This window comes from Neofelis nebulosa, chromosome 11 (assembly GCF_028018385.1).
Source record: "Neofelis nebulosa isolate mNeoNeb1 chromosome 11, mNeoNeb1.pri, whole genome shotgun sequence".
Lineage (NCBI taxonomy): Eukaryota > Metazoa > Chordata > Mammalia > Carnivora > Felidae > Neofelis > Neofelis nebulosa.
In genome coordinates, this window is record NC_080792.1 from 37,716,228 (window position 1) to 37,732,863 (window position 16,636).

Genomic DNA, 16,636 nt, shown 5'->3' on the forward strand with positions numbered 1-16,636 from the left:
GCGCTCGCTCTCTCTCTCTCTCTCTCTCTCTCTCTCTCTCTCTCTCTCTCTCAAAAATAAAAACATTTAAATGAGACTTTAAAAAGGAAGAAGGGCATAATCTTTAAAGTTCCCTCTCGGGGCGCCTGGGTGGCGCAGTCGGTTAAGCGTCCGACTTCAGCCAGGTCACGATCTCGCGGTCCGTGAGTTCGAGCCCCGCGTCAGGCTCTGGGCTGATGGCTCCGAGCTTGGAGCCTGTTTCCGATTCTGTGTCTCCCTCTCTCTCTGCCCCTCCCCCGTTCATGCTCTGTCTCTCTCTGTCCAAAAATAAATAAAAAACGTTAAAGTTCCCTCTCTAATACTATCTATTCCCCAGCTCCTCCAAGGCAACCTCTATTCCAAACTTACCATTCTCTCTTTTCCTGATAGTTTTACCTCGCAGGTATCCTTAGCAATGCCTTTTTACATTTATTTGTCTGTTTCTGAACTGCTTATACATGGAAAAATCTGAGACTTGCGTTTTTTTTTTAATACTGAGTTCTGAGACACATCCATATGTTGCATATGATTACAGTCCATTCCACTACTGAACAGTACTCCACTGGCTTAGCATACCAAGGCTTATCCATTCGATATTTAATGAACATGTGGTTCTTTCTAGGTTTCTATTATCAAAAACAGTACTGTTATGAACATTCCTAAACATGTTTCCTGGAGCGCACACGCACGCGCACACACACACACACACACACACACACACACAAGAGTATTTATTTAGGGCAGGGGGTCCTAAACCACTTCTGCAAAGAGTAAGGTGGTAAGCATTTTAGGCTTTACTAGACAGAAGATCTCTGGTGTAACCATTCAACTCTGGTGCCACACCACAAAAGCAGCCATAATGATATATAAATAAGTAAGCATGATAGTATTCCAACAGAACTTTATTTATGGTGACTGAAATTTGAATTTTATATAATCTTCACATTACAAATTACACAATTTTTTTTCATCATTTAGAAATGTTAAAAACCATTTTTAACTCATGAGTTGTCACCAACCCCTGATCTAGAGTCCATACATAAGGGTATTAGGTCATAGGGTACGCATATTTTCAATATGACTAAATATGACCAATTTGTTTTCCCAGGTGGTTGAAGCAAAATAGTAAGCAAAATGAGAGCTCTGGATGTGTTATGTCCCTGGCAACACTTACTGATGTCAGACTTTCTTATTTTTTGACAATCTGGTGCATGTAGTTGGTATCTTAATGTAGTTGCATCTCCCCACGGTCTCTGCCATTACTGGTCATTCCATTTCCACTGGTCATTCCATTTCCTCTTCTCTAATGTGCCTACGAAGTCTAGTCCACTATTCCATTCAGTGGGTTGTTTTGTCTTTTTTTTTTTTTTTTTTTTTTTTTTTAAAGTAGGCTCCATGCCTAGCACAGAGCACAACGTGGGGCTCGAACTCACAATCTGGAGATCAAGACTTGAGCTGAGATAAAGAGTTGGGCACCCCTGGGTTGTTTTCTTTTTTCTGTTAGTCTGTAAAGATGTTTGTTGCAGTCTGGATTCTAATCTTGTGTCGATTACATGCACTGCAAGAATATTTTCCCAGTTTATACCTTATCTTCTTAATAAGAGGTGTCTTTTGTGGTTCACATTTTCTATGTCTTAAGAAATTCTTCTCTATCTAGAGATCATTAAAGATACTGTTCTAATGTCTAAAAATTTTTAAGTTTTACCTTTCAGGTTTAAGTAGAGATTCAATGTCACTTTCTGCCATGTGGATAACCAACTGTCCCAGTACAATGTATGGAAAGTTCATCCCCTTACTAAAGGTGTGCAATGCAAACTTTGTCATAAACCTGATTTCCAGGTTTCTACGTTCTGTTCCACTGGTTCGTCTACCCCTACACCACATTGCTGTCTTACTTATTACAGCTTTATAATAATTCTTAATAGATGCTAAAGAAGCCTTCTCACCTTGTACCACTTCTTAAGGAGGGCCTTGGCTACCCTTGACCCACTGGCCTTCCTTAGCTATGACAACCATTTAACTCCCATGAATGAAAAAAAACATTCCACATACTGAAAAAAAAAATCTAGTAGTTAAAAGAATTTACATGTCTATGGTGGATCAATTCTACTGTTCTGAGAAAACAAATTAAAAATGATACAAGTCATAAAAACAGAACTACCCCACAACCCAGCAATTGTACTACTAGGTATTTATCCAAGGGATATAGGTGTGCTGTTTCAAAGGGGCACTGTTATAGCAGTGCTATCAACAATAGTCAAATCATGGAAAGAGCCCAAATGTCCGTTAACTGATGAATGGATAAACAAGATGTGGTGTATACATACAATGGAGTGTTACTCAGCAATCAAAAAGAATGAAATCTCATCATTTGCAACAACGTGGATAGAACGAGAGTACTATGCTAAGCGAAATAAGTCAGAGAAACACAATCATATGATGTCACTCATATGAGGAATTAAAGATACAAAACAGATGAACATAAGGGAAGGGAAGCAAAAATAATATAACAGCAGGGAGGAGGACAAAACATAGGAGATTCTTAAACAGAGAACAAACTGAGGGTTGCTGGAAGGGCTGTGGGTGGAAGGATGGGCTAAATGGGTAAAGGGCATTAAGGAAGACACTTGTTGGGATAGACACTGGGTGTTACACATAAGGGACGAATCACTGGAATCTAATGAAAACATTATGGCACTATACACTAACTAACTTGGATATAATTTTTAAAAATAATAGTAAATAAATAATGATACAAGTCATAAAAAAGAAGTTGGTGATAAGGAGTTCAACTTAAGAGCCATTTAAAATAAAAATTTCAGGGGCGCCTGGGTGGCTCAGTCAGTTCAGCGTCCAACTTTGGCTCAGGTCATGATCTCGCGGTTTGTGAGTTCGAGCCCCGCGTCGGGCTCTGTGCTGACAGCTCGGAGCCTGGAGCCTGCTTCGGATTCTGTGTCTCCTCCTCTCTCTGCCCCTCCCATGCCCATGCTGTGTCTCTCTGTGTCTCTCAATAATAAATAAACATTAAAAAAAGAAGAAAAAAAGAAAAGAAAAACCCAAAAATGTCTTATAAAATGACATCATTATTAAAATAAATGTATGGCGTCCAACTTTTATGTCTACTATACTGTTGTTCCTTAAAAAAAAAAAAAAGTTTCGGTATTTTAGAGTCAATTCTATACTCTCTGATACTTACTGAGTCTTGGCCAACCATGTTCTTGATACCGTGTCAGGTACTGCAGATGGTACTAGCCTGAAACAAATCACACCCTGGAAACTTATCATGCCAACACCAATCTAAGAGACACGCCATTCACATCACAAAAGACAAACATCGACTCAGGAAACCTGACAGGAAAAAGACAGACAGATAGGGAAGTTTCTGAACAGGTTTTATCAGAAGGCAGTGCAAGATACTAAACTTTTCTGCAACAAGGTTTTCTTTAATTTTGTTTCTGTAGTTGTTTTGTTTCTGTCTTTCCTTTACCTAAAACCGTTTAATGGCTTCTTACTTTTCTTACTGTTACTGCAGGACTCATACCTGCAAGTTGTCACTAAAGAAATTCCATGGTCAAATAAGTTAGGAAAATGTTATATACTCTATACGCCCTGGGAGATTCATACTGTCTACTACTGACTGCCCTAAAGGTTCTATGAAGTTCTGCAATAAAGAAACCTATTTCATTTAGTTAACTCAGAACCTCTCACTTTCAAGCATGGAACTTTTCCCATCCATTTTGTCTTTTTTGCATAACACAAAACAGGTTTCAAATAGCAACAGATTAAGTAACGGATTGGTTTCAAATCCTGCAATCAGCCAGTTTTTAAAGTATGGGTTATTCTTTTCCAGCAAAAATGGTTTTTCTGTGCACCTGCAAATTCCATTAAAGAGACCTTACCATGTTCACAAGGAAGATCTTCATAAAGCAAAGGTTAATTTTGTAATATCTAAATTGAACTGTTTAAAGTTCATATTTCTGTACCATCTTTTTTTTTTTTAAATAAATGTTCATTTATTTTTGAGAGAGCGTAAGCAGGGGAGGGGCAAAGAGAGAGGGGGACAGATATCTGAAGAGGGCTTGGCACTGATGATAGAGAGCCCGACGTGGGGCTTCAACTCACGACCCATGAACTGAAGTTGGATGCTAAATTGACTGAGCGCCCAGGCACCCTTCTGTACTATTATTTAATATAACATATATGGCACAAATAGTTGTAAACAAAAATGGTAAATCCAGAAGTCACCATTACTATAAATCCTTAAAAGAAAAGAATCTAGAAGAAATGAAAAGAATTCTAAAGAAGTGAAATTTAGCAACTATTTACTATCAATTGTTTTTTCTACGTTTAGAATATCATGTACTGAAGAATATATCAGCATTTAAACGGTACATTCAACAAATGCAACATTATTTCACATAGGATACTGTGAGGAAAGAGTTAACATAGCAGGTCTGTTTCACTCAGTCCATGCTAATCTCTGGGGCATTCCTGGAGCCATGGTAATGACCCCTGGCCAAACTCTGAGAACTAAACTCCTGGAATGTTCACAGTCACTGGGTAAGGATGTTAAAGGCAATGGGTCAGGATGTATCAGGCTGTCAGCATTGTTTAAAGTAATCACCAAGATTTATGATGTGCACCTGGTGTCTGGTCGGGCCCTAAATTTTAGTTACCAGGGCTGGCCACAGAAAGTCATGTCCTTGGGATCCTCACAGAGGAAAGACATGGACGTTTGTGCCTGATCTTCCTGGCATTCACCTGTATGTATCTTTTTCCTGCTGTTCCTGTACTGTATCCTTTGCTATAATAAACCTTAGCCATGAGGACAACGTTATATTGGGGGAGTCCTTCTAGCAAACCAAACTAATGGGCAGTCATTCGTGGGACACCCACACACACACACCCAAAACAAACACCATTAAAGCATTTGGTTTGCCATAATACCCACTTCTCTCATTATTTTTCAGAAGCTAAATGATCATAATCACAATCTACTTAAATGAATAAATCAATGTACAGGAGAAAAGTTAACAAAGCAGGCGTAAGATTCTTATCCTTAGAAAGGCTGGCTTGCAAAGTTGGCCCTTGGTTGGCAACTGGGAATTTGAATGACAAACAGTTCCCTATACTGTTAAAACATTTAGCTCAAGTGATAAGTGTCTAACTGTGTCTAACTGTTTGTACAAACAATATGGTTTGTGCAAACACCTGATTTTCTTCTGGGAGACTGAAATTTTGGTACATGCTAGGCAGAGGGTGCCTCCATGACCAGCCCAGAATAAATAGAGTGACATTGAGTCTAATGAGTTTCCCCAACTGGACACTTCACATATGCTGTCACAATTTATTACTGGAGCACAGCTTATGTGACTCCACTGGGAGAGGGTCTTGAAGGCTTGTGCCTTGTTTCCTCCAGACTTCACCCTATGTACTTTTTCCCTTTGCCAATACTGCTCTGTATCCTTTCACTGTAATGTTAGCTGTTATTATAACTATATGCTGAATCCTATGAGTCCTCCTAGCCAATCACTAAACCTGGGGAAGGCCTTGGGAACCCGCAACACAATCAGCATATGAAAAAAGTTAAGTGTCTATTAGGCCAAATGCTAAAATTCAAATTTGGGTTCAAATTTAAATTCCAACACTTACTAGTTAAACAATCCTAGCAGGGGCTCCTGGGTGGATCAGTCATTTAAGTGCCCAACTGGTGATTGTGCCTCTAGTCATGATCTCAGGGTTCCTGAGTTCGAGCCCCACATCAGGCCCCTCCCCTGCTCATGCTCACTCTCTCTCTCCCTCTCAATAAATAAATAAATGAATAAATAAGCAAATAAATAAAACAAACAATCCTAGCAATGTTATTCTTTATTTGCATAAACCAAGAGCTCTTTATTCCTCTGAGAAAAACATGCCCACCTTATAATTCCATTTCACTAAATTAAATGGGATCATGTACAACACTTAAATATTATAGTACACACTTGGTAAATATTGAATAGTATTTCTAGAGGCACCTTCTTAGATAAAACAAAAAATCAGGAAGCTTTTATATTTGTACTGATATAATGATTATTCAAATGGCTACAGTACTGCAAAGCTCAGAGATAAACTTTAACCCTGAATCTTTTTTTGTTTATTTATTTTGAGAGAGCACAGGTGCACGCCTCGTGAGTGTTATGTGACTGGGGAGGGGCAGAGAGAAAGAGGGAGAGAGAGAATCCCAAGCACACTCTGCACTCTCAGTGCAGAGCCTGATGCGGGGCTTAAACCCACGACCCACAAGATCATGACCTGAGCTGAAATCAAGAGTCTCATGCTTACCCAACTGAACAACCTAAGCACTCTCAACACTGAATCTTCAACACTGATTCTATGAGTGATTTCCAGCCCACTTGACACGATTACTGGGTGAGCTCAAGCAGGTTAAACCTAAATAATAAGAACCTTTTTATTTCTAAACTTTACGTTCATCTAGTCTTCAAAATGACCTCCCTAATGAAATATGAATGCACTAATTGGTACCAGGACTATGCTTGATGGTTACATTTCTGAAATAACTAAACTTGGATTTTAGTACAAACCATTAACTTATGTATACATGAGGCATAAAGTCCAATCAACATAAGTGTGAAACCTACATAGCTGTAAAAGCAAACCCCAAGGTAAGGGAAGTGAAACCCTGAAGTCATTCACTCCCAGCTATCAACTTACCCCAAAGTGGTTTTTCAAATGAATTCATATCCCAAATCCACATGTCCCACATGTCCTGTTGAAAAATAAATTTCCTAAAATCAGATTATTACAGAATAACTCTATCCTCCCCCCTTATTACTTCAGCCATGCTATTCCACTGACTTTAGGTCAGCCGCATCTGAGGGCAAAAACCATGTCTTATTCAGCTACTTCCCCAATGCTGAGCACAGGCACATAATAGGTATTTCTCCAAACCTTGCACATAGTAGGTATTTAGTTAATGTCTAGTGCATGAGTGAGTCAATGAATAAAATATCACTGAGATCCAACCTCAAGCTTAGTGGAAAGACTATAAAAGAGTCATTCCTCCTCTTAGAAATCTAACAGGATATTAACTTTCCAGGTGGGCAGTCCAAAGACAAATAGCACCTGGAGCAGGTCCTGTTTATTCCTCATCCCACCCCAACCCACCATGTTTTTCACTGCATTAGACTACCAACTGAATTCAACTGATCATTCTCTGCGAGACTACCTATTCTTGTATTTTCGTTTCATTCAAGCCAGCCATGGCTGTTCTATTCCTCTTGCTGGTGCAAGTGACCAAATCTCAACCAACAGCACCTGAGAGGAAATCTGTTGGGTGCATTCAGGAAAAGTTATCCTCTCTCAAAGATGTTGAAGGAGAAACTGTACTTTTCTACCTTTGGATATTGTGTGTATAGTATATTTAGAAGTGTATTTATAGCAGCCATCTTGACTCATGAGGGAAGCCAACATCAACATGTTTAGGGTGACAAAGTTAAAATATGGAAAGCACATAGGAACCTGACAATATCATAGAGCCACTGAACAGACCAACCCTGAAATCTATGTCTGGACTTACTGTTACCCGAGATGATAAAACCCTCATTGTTTAACCAGATACTCTGCTACTACAGTTGAAAGCATCCCAATACACCACGCTGCAACCTACAGTTATTGATTTACACAGGTATGTATGCTATGAAGAAAAAAACAAGATGCGAATCAGTGAAGGGTCCAAATTAAGGAGTCTACTTTTACAGGAGATTGCAAAGAAGCAGAATTTCAGCATAAATTTAATAGCTACAAAACAGAACTTGGTGTATAACATGCCCATCTTAGACACAGCATTATTTAATCTACCACAGACTCACATATCCTTAATTCATTCAAACTTTAATAAATATCAAATATGTGCAAGGCACATAAGTAGTCTGATGCATATGAATATGAAAAAGGCTCAGTGCCTGTCCTCAATGAGCTTGCAGTTCACGGGGGAGAGAGAACAAGGTAAGTCTGCGTGGCGCTTCACGGTTTATAAAATGCTTTTACATATTTGCAACAGGTCCCACGTCACAAGGGGCTGTAGTGCACAAAGGAGAGAAACTGGTGGGGGAGAATGATGGAGGAACCAGTTTGAGTTAGGAAAGGGAAAAAGGATATTTCAAGGAGACAAAACGGTCTGAGCTAAAATAAGAGAGGCAGGAAAATGCAGGGGATGTCTAGGGGACAGCAAAGAAAAACTGGAAGACATGGCTGAAGGAGTATGTTCAGAACAAGAAAAATCTTTTTTTTTTTTTTTTAGTTTTTTTTTTTCAATGTTTTTTATTTATTTTTGGGACAGAGAGAGACAGAGCATGAACGGGGGAGGGGCAGAGAGAGAGGGAGACACAGAATCAGAAACAGGCTCCAGGCTCCGAGCCATCAGCCCAGAGCCTGACGCGGGGCTCGAACTCACGGACCGCGAGATCGTGACCTGGCTGAAGTCGGACGCTTAACCGACTGCGCCACCCAGGCGCCCCAGAACAAGAAAAATCTTGATTGGCAAGCTAAGGAGTTCGAAGAGCAATGTTGACCATAGTGTTCCCATGTTTTTATCCCTTTTATACAAATGCCAAGTCATTACCTCAGAACACTGCAGTTTCAGAAAATGTACACCTTTCCTCCAACCATGAACTCAAGACACTAGGAAATAGAACACGGCCACCATCAACAACGACAAACCCCTCAGATAGTGGGAAGTAGTTTTTGGGAAGGATCCGGCAGGAACTTCCTCCAGGCCAGGGGCTCATCCTATTTTCTGGCTATGAAGTCCCCAAACTCTCCAAAGGTGTTTGTATTTCTTCCCAAACACCAACCATAGCCCTGGGCTCCATAATCTGCCCTCCTCCCCCAGATTATCATCTCTGTGCAAGTTGTCTTTATTCTCTAATTTCTCAACTCCTCAACCCAGTGTGGTCTGACTTCGCTTCAGTGAAACAGTTCGATCAAGTTACTCTAGTATTCTAACTACCAAAACAGGTCTCTTTCTCCAAATCATTCGTAATATCTAAAACATCTTCTTTTCTTGTCTCCCGGGGTCATTCCTTGTTCTCCTCCTTTTCTGATCATCCTCTGCAGTCTTCTTTACTAGTTCCTCCCACTCTGCCTTGGATCTGTCCCCAGGCTGACTGTCAGTCCACACACCCTCCTTGGGAAATTTGCCAAGTGTAAAGATTCACCCCTGGTGTGCCAGTGGGTCCCGTATCTGTGTCTTCTTCCTGGGACTCTCTCATTAGCCTGCAAGCTCCTCCAGCATGATAATTACTTCTTCACACCTGAGCCCTAAAAATCTTATAAAATGTCTGAAGACAGCAGAAAGGAATATGCGATAAAGCATTTCTGCCCCAATGTCATTCTTTATCCTTTTCTAATGTTTTACTTTCCATTCTTTTTTTTTTTAATATATGAAATTTATTGTCAAATTGGTTTCCATACAACACCCAGTGCTCATCCCAAAAGGTGCCCTCCTCAATACCCATCCCCCACTCCGCCCTCCCTCCCACCTCCCATCAACCCTCAGTTTGTTCTCAGTTTTTAAGAGTCTCTCATGCTTTGGCTCTCTCCCACTCTAACCTTTTTTTTTTTTTTTTCCTTCCCCTCCCCCATGGGTTTCTGTTAAGTTTCTCAGGATCCACATAAGAGTGAAACCAAATGGTATCTGTCTTTCTCTGTATGGCTTATTTCACTTAGCATCACACTCTCCAGTTCCATCCACGTTGCTACAAAGGGCCATATTTCATTCTTTCTCATTGCCACATAGTACTCCATTGGGTATATAAACCACAATTTCTTTATCCATTCATCAGTTGATGGACATTTAGGCTCTACTTTCCATTCTAGCACCAAACACTAATTTACAGCAAAATATATATTAATTTATTACTTATGTCACAAACTTCATGAGGGTAGAAATTCTGTTTAATGATTTTACTAAAACATCTGGAATAATACCTAGCACATAAGAGTTCAATCATCATTTGTTAAATAAATGAAAAACCAGAAAGCAATACTGTGTAAGCAAAAAGGTAGCTAAAATTAAAGCATTTTAAGGTTGTTATGTTCAGGTACAGGATAAAGATAGGTGATTAATTTTAGACGTTTTAAGATTAAACATTATTGAAAATTTAAAGGTAACAATTAGTAAAGTAAAAACAGAATGTACAACTTAAAAACCAAAGTTGAAAGAAAGAATATCAATCAATTAAAAATAAAACAGGAGGGGCAACTGGGTGGCTGCCGGTTAAGCACCCAATTCTTGATTTTGGCTCAGGTCACGAACTCACGGTTCATGGGATCAAGCCCTGTGTCAGGGATTCTCTGTCTCTCCTCTCTCTGCCCTTACCTTGCATGCACGTGCTCTCTCTCAAAATAAACTATATATATATAATATATATAATATATATATACACACACACACATATATATACACACATACATATACACACTCACATATGTGTGTGTGTGTATATATATACCCACGTATACATATACATATATATACATATATATATATATATATATATATATATATATATGAGCTATCAAGCCATGAAAAGGCATGAAGGAATCTTAAATGTATATTGCCAAGTGAAAGAAACCAATCACGTACTGTATGATCTCAACTATATAACATTCTAGAAAAAGCAAAACTATGGAGACAAAAAAAGATCGATGGTTGCAGGGGTGGGGGTTGAGATAGGCAGATCAGAGAGGATTTTTAGGCAGTGAAAATACTGTCTATTGTACATAATGTCCTTATACATTGGTTCAAACCCATACAGTGTATACCACGAAAAGTGAACTCTTAGGGTGGTTATGATATGTCAGTGCAAGTTTATCCTTGGCGAAAACATGTACCACTATGGTGAGTAATGCTGATAACAGGGGAGCTATGAGCATGTGAAGGCAGGAGGCATATGGGAAATCTCTATACCTTCCCCTCAATTTTATTGTAAACCTAAAACTGATCTTAAAAAAGTCTTTAAAAAAAATGAAAGCATGAAAGACACACAGAAAGGTGAAATAGCTTATACTGGACTAACCTTCCCACAAACAACAATTATAAACTCTGGCCAAAATGTAAAAACCACTATTGAAAAGCACTGGATAGGTTAAATAAGTTATGGGGATTAAGGACTGCACTTGTGATGAGCACCCCGTGTTGTATAGAAGCGTTGAATCACTATATTGTATACGTAACACTAATATTACACTGTATGTTAACTAACTGTAATTCAAATAAAAACATTTAAAAAAAGAAATTAAAGCAATTAGAGAAGCACTGGATAGCAACCAAAAGACAGAAAAGAGAAGCCAATCCTTGAAATAGGAGAACTGAGATTTGCCTTTATATTGCTACTTGCCTACGGGCAGATACCAGCCTGCATAGCGTAGAGTAGGTCAAACTAGAGGACAGTCATTCACTGGCTCTCGGCAACAACTAATGAAGTCTGGGGCTAGTAGAGCAATTGGAAAGTGAGGAAGAAAATCTTAGATATGTTAATATATGTAAACTCCGCCACAATCCTTAGCTGAGCCCTGAACACACAACACAGGAGACTCCAGAGGTCTCCCAAAAGAGCAACAGCTAAAATGGATGAAAGAACTGAGCAAGATATCAGGTGTACTGCCCAATGCAGGAGAAACAGAGTTTGGAATTTAAGTCCAGCCAGCCTGCTAGAACAAGAAAGAATCAACGCTCTTTAGGAGAAAACAGAATTATACATCACAAAAACACATTTAAAACATTCTGTATCCCAAGCAGGCTCCACACCCTCAGCACAGAGCCCAACACAGGGCTCAATCTCACGAACCCAGAGATCATGACCTGAGCAGAAAGAGTCAAGATGCTTAACCGACTGAGTCAGCGAGGTGCCCCAAAACGTATTTCTTAAATAATTAGACTTAGAAGTAAAAAAATATTCTTTGATCCATGAGCTAAAAATGGATGTTGTGGTCGCAGACATGAAAACAACATTAATCTCATTGTACATCTCCATCAGAGCTCTTGGGTGACCAGCGCATTGTCAATGAGCAGTAATATTTTGAAAGGTTTTTTTTTCCTGAGCAGTAGGTCTCAGCAGTGGGCTTAAAATATTCAGTAAACCATGCTGTAAACAGATGTGCTGTCATCCAAGCTTTGTTGTTCCATTTCTAGAGCACAGGCAGATTCAGCATAATTCTTAACGGCCCTAGAATTTTCAGAATGGTCAATGAACACTGGTTTCAACTTAAAGTCACCAGCTGTGTCAGCCCCCAATAAGGTAGTCAGGCTGTCCTTTGAAGCTTTGAAACCAGGCACTGACTTCTCTCTAGCTATAAAATTCCTAGATGGCATTCTCATTCAATAGAAGGCTGTCTCATCTACACTGAAAATCGGTTGTTTGGTGTGGCCACCTTCATTAGCTTCGCTACATCTTCTGGATCAACTGCTGCAGCTTCTACACCAGTACCTGCTGCTTCACCTTGTACTTTTGTAGAGATGGCTTATTTCCTTAAACCTCATGAACCTCTGCCAGCCTCAAACTTTTCTTCTGCAGCTTCCCTACCTCTCTCAGCCTTCACAGAACTGAAGAGAGTTAGGGTCTTGCTCTGGATTAGGCTCCAACTTAAGGGAATGTTGTGGCTGGCCTGACATAATATTCATACCACTAAAACTTCCTCTGTATCAGCAATAAGGGTGTTTGGCTTTCTTCTCATTCTCCACTGGAGTTGCACTTTTAATTTCCTTCAAGGACTCTGCCTTTGCATTCACAACTTGGCTGTTTGGTGGAATACACCTAGCTTTCAGCCTATCTCAGTTTTCAACATGTCTTCCTCACTAAGCTTAATCATTTCTAGCTTTTGATTTAAAGTAAGAGACAGGTGACGCTTCCTTTTACTTGAACACTGAGAGGCCACTGTAGTGTTAAAATTGTCCTAACTTAATTTCTTTTGTGTCTTGGTGAATAGGGAGGCCCGCAGAAAGGGAGAGAGGTGAAGCAGTCAGAACACACACATTTACCAACTGAGTTCACTGTCTTCCATGAGTACAGTTTATGGCACCCCGGAACATCAAAGCTCACTAATTCAAGGTCACCATAACAAACATAATAATATAACGAAAAAGTTTGAAATACTTTAAGAATTACCAAAATATGACCCAGAGACGCAAAGTGAACAGATGCCACTGGAAAATGGTGTAAATACACTTGTTCAACACGGGGCTGCCACAGACCTTCAGTGTGTAAAACACAGCACCTGCAAAGTGCAATAAAATGAGGTATGCTTGTAAAGGATCGGTCAATTTAAAGATACATCAAAAAGCAAGTATCTGGGGTACGTGGATGGCTCAGTTGGTGAAGTGTCTGACTCCTGATCAGTTCATGATCTCACTGTTTGTGGGATCGGGCCCCACACTGGGCTCTGCACTGACAACAAAGAGCCTGCTTAGGATTCTCTCCGCCCCCCCCCACCCTTCTCTGCCACTCCACTGCCCAGTCTCTCTCTAAAAAAAAAAAAAAAAAGCAAGTATCCAATCTGATCCAATCTGAAGATCTGAGAGGAAAGAACAATCTTTTAGTGAACAGAGCTTCAGTGAGTTATGGTACAATATCACAGAGTTTAGTATATATGAAATCAGAGTTGCAAAAGGAGATTATACAAAAATCCTATAGAAAATTATACAGAAAAGTATATGCAAAAATAACAGCTGAAAATGTACACAATTTGGAGAAAACATAAAATTTCAAATCTAAGTCCAGTGAACCCTAAGCAAGATAAATACATGGAAAATCCCAACTACAGCACATCATATTCAAAGTGCTGAACACTAGGGGCACCTGGGTGGTTTCGTGGGTTCAAGCCCTGAGTCGGGCTCTGTACTGACAGCGTGGAGCCTGCCTGGGATTCTCTCTCTCCCTCTTTCCCTCCCTCTCTGCTTCTCCCTCACTCATACTCTCTCTTTTTCTCTCAAAATAAGTGAATAAACTTAAAAAAAAAAAACAACAACCTTATAATAAAAAAAAAAAAAGTGCTGAACACTAAAGATACAGAGAAAATCCTGAAAGCAGCCAGAGGAAAAAGACGTATTATATACAGAGGAAAAAATAACAGTTGACTCCTCATTACGCAAAACAATTTTCAGGTAAAGAGAAGCCAAAACAACTCGTCTCTTGCAGACCTGTACTACATGCAATGATATAAAGGAAGTTCTTCAGGCAGAAGGGAAGTGACACCAGATCTGTAAGTATGAAGATGTAATATATGCAAAAATTAGAGCAAACAATAGAGGTGGGAGTAAGTGGAACTACATAGTTGCAAGGGACTTACATTTTACGTGAAATAGTACAACCTAGTACCCATTCATGGTATGTAAAACAAACAAAAGAAATCCCAGGAGACTGAAATGAAGAATACACTTTGTTAACCTGATAAAGGATATCTGCCCCAAATCTACAGTAAACAAAACAGTTACTGGTAAAGTCCTGGAAGCATTCTCTTTAAAGTTAGTAAAAGGATAAAAATGTCTTCTATCACTTCTTCCTCTCAACGACATACTAGAAGTCATACCCAGAAGAGTAAAACAAGAATATGAAACAGAAGATTTAAGAATTGGAAAGCAGAAGAAAAAAACAGAGACAGAGAGAGAGAAATGATAGAGAAATCCAAGCAAATAAAGACATTTAGAACTAATGAGAACTTTTGGCAAGCCTGCTGGATACAAGTTCAACATGCAAAATCCAATAAACTATTTTTGCCGATAATAACTAGAAAATTGCTTAGAAAGTCCCTTTAAAAAATAAAAATAGCATGTTCAAATATGGATGGTTTATTAAAGAAATAAATCCTCTCAATATTAATCTATACATTTAATACAGTTCCAATCAAAATCTCAATACAATTTTTTTTATATACAGAACTTTAAAAGCAGGGTAAAATCACATGGGAGAGCAAAGCCATGGAAGCAAATAAAAGTTTGAACAGGATGAGAGAACTCTACCATATATCAAGCTGCAGTAATTAAGTCAGTGTGATACATGGGCAGAGACAGATTAAAGGACCATAGAAGAGAATGAAGAGTGCAGAATCAGACCCAAATGATCATACAAACTTGATACATGACAGGTGTCACTATACACCGGTGTGAAAAAGATAGACTGTTTAATAAATGTTCATCCACGTGTAAAAATAAAACTCCCACCTCACATCATTAAAAAAACCCCTAATTCTAGGTGAATTAAAGATTTGAGGATATACAGTTCTAAAATTTTTAAATAAAATATAAGCAAGTATCTTTGTATCTTTGGGTATGAAGAATTTCTTAAATAATCCCCAAAAGCACAAACCATAAAAGGAAAAAGTGAGTAATTTCTACTACATGAAAATTAATTTTTTAAATATAACCAAAGACATTATCATAGACAGTTAAATGATAAACCAAAGACTAGGGGGGAAATATCCACAAAAGAAATTATAAGAAAAGATTAATATCAGAATGTATTAATAATTTCTCCAGGGCACCTGGGTGGCTCCAGTCAGTTAAGAGTCCAACTCTTGGTTTAGGCTCAGATCATGATCTCATTAATTCAGGAGACAGAGCCCCATGTGGGCTCTCTGCTGACAGCATGGAGCCTGCTTGGGATTCATTCATTCTCTCTCTCTCTCTCTCAAATAAATAAATAAACAGGGGCACCTGGGTGGCTCAATTGCTTAAGCATCCAACTCTTGATCTCAGCTCGGGTCATGATCTCACAGTTCATGTGATCGAGCCCCACACTGGGCTCTGTGCTGATAGCGTGGAGCCTGCTTGGGATTCTCTCTCCCTCCCCCCCCGCCGCCTCAAAATAAAAACACTTAAAAAAAATTTTTTTTAATACATAAAAATAAATAAACTTAAAAAAAAAACCCTTCAACTTAAAACAAGCAACAAGGTGGAATGAAAATTGCCATGGTAATGGGTAAATCACAGGTAAGGAACCATAAAAAGCCAATGAACATGAAAATATGCTCAACTTCAATAGTATTCAGAGAAATGAATGTGACCTCATCAAACTGGCAAAACACAAATGTTAATAAGGAATAAATGGGACACTCATACAATGTTGTTCCAAGTGTAATTTGGCACAGCCACTTTGGAGAGCAGTCCGGCATTATCCAGAATAGATGAAGAAAACACTACCCCATTATTCAGTAATTCCACTTCAGGTATATACCCGGGAGAAACTCTCTCTCACATACTTACAAGGAGACATGAACAAAGACTACAAAGACTACAGCATGGTTTATAAGCGGGGGGGGTAACAGCCTAGATGTACAGCAAGAGGAGAATGAATAAACTGTGACAGAATAATATATAGCAATTAAAATTAAACTAGAACCATGTGCATCAATATTGGTAAACACTGTTGAATAAAAAAAGCAATGTATGTATAGTACGTTCCATTTATACACAGTTTTAAAGCATATTAAAATAAAACATCCCATGGACACAAACATATATTGTAAAAACAGCATAACATGAAGGAATACAATATGCCAAATTCACATTATGGGTATTTCTGAGGAGGGAAGGAAGGGCTTCAATAATACTGGAACTTTT

At 38.9% G+C, this 16,636-nt stretch overlaps 1 protein-coding gene across 3 annotated transcripts in view; it reads right to left on the reverse strand.

Moving 5' to 3' along the window:
* The window catches only part of GALNT1 (polypeptide N-acetylgalactosaminyltransferase 1), a 128,010-nt gene that overhangs the window by 72,445 nt on the left and 38,929 nt on the right, over positions 1–16,636 (reverse strand). For 2 of the 3 annotated variants that reach the window (XM_058692344.1, XM_058692342.1), the window contains exon 2: positions 6,733–6,787. The exons of the other annotated variant lie outside the window; for it this stretch is intronic. The gene's annotated coding sequence lies outside the window, so the exon portion shown is untranslated. The remainder of the gene's footprint in view (positions 1–6,732; positions 6,788–16,636) is intronic. 3 annotated transcript variants of the gene reach the window in all.